A 6,498-nucleotide genomic window follows, 5' to 3' on the forward strand; every position below is an offset into this window, starting at 1 on the left:
CCCTTTTTGAACTTGGCCACAGTAACTTCTTGCAAGATACATCCATGAAGGCAAGAGAAACAAAAGCAAAAATGAACTATTGGGACTTCATCAAGATAAGAAGCTTTTGCACAGCAAAAGAAACAGTCCACAAAACTACAAGACAACCTACAGAATGGGAGAAGATATTTGCAAATGACGTATCAGATAAAGGACTAGTATCCAAGATCTATAAAGAACTTATTAAACTCAACAGCAAAGAAACAAACAATCCAAGCTTAGTTTTTCTAACATAAGTAGCTTGCCCTGTTGTCTTTGGGCTTCCACTTGAATGGAATGTCTTTTTTCTATACCTTCACTTTAGGCTTAAGTGTGTTCTTAAACCTGAATTTAGTCTTTGGTAGGCAGTATATTGTTGGTCTTATTTTGTTTTAATCACGCACTCTGTACCTTCTGTTGGCATATTCATATAATTCATAGAGTAATTATTGATATGTAAGAATTTACTGGTGCCATGTTATTTATTGCTTTTTGGTAGTTTTGTATTTTTATTGTTCCATTTCTCTTTCTGCCCACCTTTGTGAACTGATAGTTTTCTGTGGCGATATACTTTCATTCTCCTCTCTTTACCTTTTGTGAGTTTATATGGGTTTTTGTTTTGTAGTTATCATGAGGCTTACATAAAACATTTTATAGATAAAACAGTACATTTTAAGCTGATGGTAACTTAATTTTGATTGCATATGGAAGCTCTTCCCTTATATTCCCACTTTTTATATTTTGATGTCATGATTTACCACTTTTTATGTTGTGTATATTTTAAATATGTGTACAATACAAATTATTGTAGCCATAGTAATTTTTAATTTAATGCTTTTTCCCTTAACCATTATAGTTTAATGGCTAACACAGCATCATATTACAGAATTAGGGTTTTAAAAATCTGTAAATTTCCTTTTACCAATGTGTTCTATACTTTTGTGATACCATATACATAAAATGTGATGGCGGAGGAGTAAAAATTCATTGCTTTTAGAATGGGTTCAAAGTTAAATGACCACCAACCTAATATAGGCTGCAATGTTCATAGGATATTATATATAAACCTAATGGTAACCACAAATTAAAAATCTATAATAGGTATGCAAAAAAATAAAGAGAAAGACACCCAAGAATATCACTAAAGAAGGCCATCAAACCACAAGAGAGGCGATCAAGAGAAAAAAGGAACAGAGAACTACAAAAATAACCATTAAATGTAATAAAATGGCAGTAAGTACATACCTATCAATAATTACTTTGAAGGTAAATGGATTAACCACTCCAATCAAAAGACACAGGGTGATGGAAGGATTAAAAAGCAAAACTATCAATATGTTTCCTACAAGAGACTCACATACCTAAAGACACATGCAAATTGGAAGCAAAGGGATGGGAAACATTTATCACGCAAATGGAAGTGAAAAAAGTGCTGGGGTAAAAATATCTACATCAGAAAAAAATGGACTTTAAAACCAAGAATGTAACAGGAGACAAAGAAAGACACTACACAGTCATAAAGGAAACAATTAGGTAAGAAAATATAACAATTGTAAATATTTATGCATCCAACATGGAAGCACCCAAGTACATAAAACCACTGTTAACAAACATAAAAGAAGAAATTAATAGTAATACAATAATAGTGACAGACTTTAATACCCCACTTATATCAATAATTAGATCATCCAGACAGAAAATCAACAAGAAAAGAATGGCTTTGCATACACACTGGACCAAATGAATCTAACAAATATATTCAGGATATTCTATCCAAAAATAGTAAAATACACAGTTTTTTCAAGTGCACATGGAGCATTCCCCAGAATAGATCACATTAGGCCACAAAACAAGTTTCAATAAATTAAAAAAGATTGGAATCATGACATGTATCTTTTTCAACCACAATGCTATGAAACTACAAATCAACCACAAGAAAAAAATCTGGAAAGAACAAAATACATAGAGGTTGAATAACAAGCTACTAAACAATGAATTGGTCAACCAAGAAATCAAAGAGGAAAAAAATATTTAGAGACAAATGAAAATTCAGATTATAAAAATTATACCTCAAGAGGTGAGAAATTTTCAAATAAACAACTCAACCTTACACATAAAGAAGCTAGAAAAAGAAAAAAAAAAAAAAAGAACCAAACCCAAAACCAGCAGAAGAGAGAAAATAATAAAGATTAGAGTGGAAATAAATGCATACTAAAAAACAATAAAACAGATCTATGAAACCAGGATCTGGTTCTTTGAGAGGATGAACCAAATTGACAAATCATTAGGCAGACTCATTACCAAGAGAGAGAGAACTCAAATAAATAAAAATCAGAAATGAAAGAGAAGTAACAACCAACACCATAGAAATGCAATGGATTATAAGAGATTATTATGAAAAACTATATGCCAACAAATTGGGAAACCTAGAATAAATAGATAAATTCCAAGAACCATATAACCTTCTAAACCTGAAACATGAAGAAACAGAGAATTTGAACACACCAATAAGCAAAGAAATTGAATCAGGAATCAAAAAACTCCAAACAAACAAAAGTCCAGGACCAGATGGCTTCACAGGTGATTTCTACTAAACATTTAAAGAAGAGTTAATATCTATTATTCTCAAAATATTTTTAAAAATAGAACCAAAAAAAAAAATAGAATGGGGGGGCAGCCTGGGTGGCTCAGCGGTTTAGCGATGCCTTCAGCCCAGAGTATGATCTTGGAGACCCAGGATAAAGTCCCGCGTCAGGTTTCCTGCATGGAGCCTGCTTCTCCCTCTGCCTGTGTCTCTGCCTCTCTCTATCTCTCTCTGTGTGTATCTCATGAATAAATAAATAAAATCTTAAAAAAAAAATAGAATGGGAAGGAAAACTTCCAAATTCATTCTATGACACCAGCATTACCCTGATACTAAAACCAGATAAAGACTCCACTAAAGGGATCCCTGGGTGGTGCAGGGGTTTGGCGCCTGCCTTGGCCCAGGGCCCGATCCTGGAGACCCGGGATCGAATCCCACGTCAGGCTCCCGGTGCATGGAGCCTGCTTCTCCCTCTGCCTATGTCTCTGCCTCTCTCTCTCTCTGTGTGTGATTATTATAAATAAATAAAAATTTAAAAAAAAAAGATTCCACTAAAAAAGAAAAGTACAGGCCGATATCCCTAATGAACATAGATACAAAAATCCTTAACAAAATACTAGCAAAATGGATTCAAAAATACATTAAAGAAACTCATTCACCACAATCAAATGGGATTTATTACTGGGTTACAAGGGTGGTTCAATATTTGCAAATCAATCAACATGATACATCACATCAATAAGAGAAAGGATAAGAATCATATGATCATTTCAATAGACGCATAAAAAGCATTTGACAAAGCACAATGATAAAAAAAATAGTAGGTTTAGAAGAAACATACCTCAATATAATAAAGGCCATATATGAAAAACCCACAGCTAATATCATCCTAAATGAGGAAAAACTCAGCTCTTTTCCCTACAGTCAGGAATAAGACAAGGATGTCTACCCTCACCACTTTCATTCAACATAGCATTAGAAGGCCTAGTCACAACAATGAAACGAGAAAAAGGAATAAAAGGCATCTAAATTAGTAATGAAGAAATAAGACTTTCACATGTTTCACATTACACTATATATAGAAAACCCCAAAGACTCCACCAAAAAACTTTAGAGCTGTTAAACTAATTCAGTAAAGTCATAAGATACAAAATCAATAAAGAGAAATCTGTTGCATTTCTATATACCCTTAATGAAGCTGAAGAGAGATGAATTAAGGAAACAATTTCACTTACAATTGCATCAAAAACCATGAGATACCTAGGAATAAACCTAACCAAAGAGGTGAAATCCTTGTACTCTGAACACTGTTAAACATTGATGAAAGGAATTGAAGATGTCATAAAGAAATGGAAAAACAGGGGATCCCTGCGTGGCTCAGTGGTTTAGCGCCTGCCTTTGGCCCAGGGTGCGATCTTGGAGTCCCAGGATCGAGTCCCGCGTCAGGCTTCCGGCATGGAGCCTGCTTCTCCCTCTGCCTGTGTCTCTGCCTCTCTCTCTCTCTCTCTCCATGTCTATCATGAATAAATAAATAAATAAATCTTTTAAAAAAAAGAAATGGAAAAACATTCCATATTCATGGATTGGAAGAACAAATATTGTTAACATGTCTATACTACCCAACACAATCTATACATTTAATGCAATCCCTATCAAAATACCAGTGGCATTGTTTGCAGAGCTAGAACAAACAATTCTAAAATATCTGTGGAACCACAGAAGACCCCAAGTACCCAAAGCAATCCTGAAAAAAGAAAAGCAAAGCTGGAAGCATCACAATTTTGGACTTCAAGTTATAATACAAAATTGTAGTCATTAAAAAAGTACTGGAACAAAAAATAGGCTGATCAATGGGACAGAATTGAAAGCCCAGAAATGCACCCACAACTATAGGATCAATTAATCTTTAACAAAGCAGGAAAGAACATCCAACGGGAAAAGTCTCTTCAACAAAGTAGCCATACAGTGTTGGGAAAACTGTATGGCTACATGCAAAGGAATGAAACTAGACCACTTTCTTATGTGATACACGAAAATAAATTCAGAATGGATTAAAGACCAAAAAATGGATCAACACCAAAAAAACAAATAATCCAGTTAAAAAAAGGAGAAGAGGACATGTATAGACATTTTTCCAAAGAAGACATACAGATGGCCAATAGACATATGTAAAGATGCCCTATATCACTGATCATCAGGGGAATGCAAATCAAAACTATGAGATATGACCTCACAGTTGTCAGAATGACTCAAATAAAAAACACAAGAAACAACAGGTATTGATGAGGATGTGGACAAAGAGGAAGCCTTGTGCACTGTTGATGAGAATACAAACTGGTGCAGCCACTCTAGAAAACAACATGGAAGCTCTTCAATATGTTAAAAATAGAACTACCCACTCTCTTCTCCAGCAAGCCAAGATGCTGAAAGGAAAGAAGGCAAAGGGGAAGAAGGTGGCCCTAGCCCCTGCTGTAGTGAAGAAGCAGGAGGCCAAGAAGAAGGTGGTCAATCAATCCCCTGTTTGAGAAAAGGCCCAAAAACTTTGGCATCGGACAGGACATCTAGCCCAAAAGGGACCTCACCCGCTTTGCAAATGGGTGCACTACATCCGGCTGCAGCGGCAGAGGGTCATTCTCTATAAACGTCTCAAAGTACCTCCCGCCGTTAACCAGTTCACCCAGACCTTGTACTGCCAAACAGCTATTCAACTGCTTAAGCTGACCCACAAGTACACACCAGAGACAAAGAAAGAGAAGAAGCAGATGTTGTTGGCCCAGGCCGAGAAGAAAGCTGCTGGCAAAGCAGATGTCCCCACTAAGAGGCCTCCTGTCCTTCGAGCTGGGGCTAACACTGTCATCACCTTGGTGTAAAACAAGAAGGCTCAGCTGGTAGTGCTCACACATGATGTGGATCCCACTGAGCTGGTTGTCTTCCTGCCTCCCCTGTGTCCTAAGGTGGGGGTTCCCTACTGCATTATCAAGGAGAAGGCCAGGCTGGGGCATCTCGTCCACAGGAAGACCTGCAAGACTGTTGCCTTCACACAGGTTAACTCAGAAGACAAGGGAGCTCTGGCTAAGCTGGTAGAAGCCATCAGGACCAATTACAATGACGGATATGATGAGATCCGCTGCCACTGGGGAGGCAGTGTCCTGGGTCTGAAGTTGGTGGCTCACATTGCCAAGCTGGAAAAAGCAAAGGCTAAAGAACTGGCCACCAAGCTGGGCTGAGTGGACACTGTTGAATTTTCTATCCATAAAAGTAATAAAAGTTTCCCTTTCAAAAAAAAAAAAAATAGAACTACCCTATGAACCAGCAATTGCACTACTGGATATTTATCCAAAAAGTATGACAACACTAATTCAAAGGGATACATACACCTCTATATTTATAAGAGCATTATTTACAGTAGCTAAGATATAGAAATAGCCCAAGTGTCCATCAACTAATGAATGGATAAAGAAGAAATGATATATATACACATACATATGATTTATATATGATATATATATATATATATATATATATATATATATATATATACACACACACACACACACACACACACATCAGGATATCATTCTGCCATAAAAAGAATGAAATCTTGCAATTTTCAATGACATGGGTGGAGCTAGGAAGTATAATGCTAAGTGAAATAAGTCAGTCAGAGAAAGACAAATACCATGATTTCAGTCATGTGTGGAATTTAAGAAACAAAACAAATGAGCAAAGGAGGAGAGAGACAAATCAAGAAACAGACTCTTTATATAGAGAACAAACTTATGGTTACCAGAGGGTAGGTGGGGGGGGGGGGGGGGATTGGTTACAAAGGTGATGGGGATTAAGGAGTACACTTGTGATAAACACCAGGTGAAAAAAAAAAAAAAAAAAACACCAGG

General features: G+C 36.4%; 1 pseudogene; it reads left to right on the plus strand.

Annotated features, from left to right (window-relative positions):
* The first annotated feature begins 5,016 nt into the window (after positions 1-5,016).
* Positions 5,017-5,829, plus strand: LOC100684251 (annotated as a pseudogene).
* Positions 5,830-6,498: the final 669 nt, after the last annotated feature.

The sequence above is a fragment of the Canis lupus genome, chromosome 35 (assembly GCF_011100685.1).
Source record: "Canis lupus familiaris isolate Mischka breed German Shepherd chromosome 35, alternate assembly UU_Cfam_GSD_1.0, whole genome shotgun sequence".
NCBI classification, from domain to species: Eukaryota; Metazoa; Chordata; class Mammalia; order Carnivora; family Canidae; genus Canis; species Canis lupus.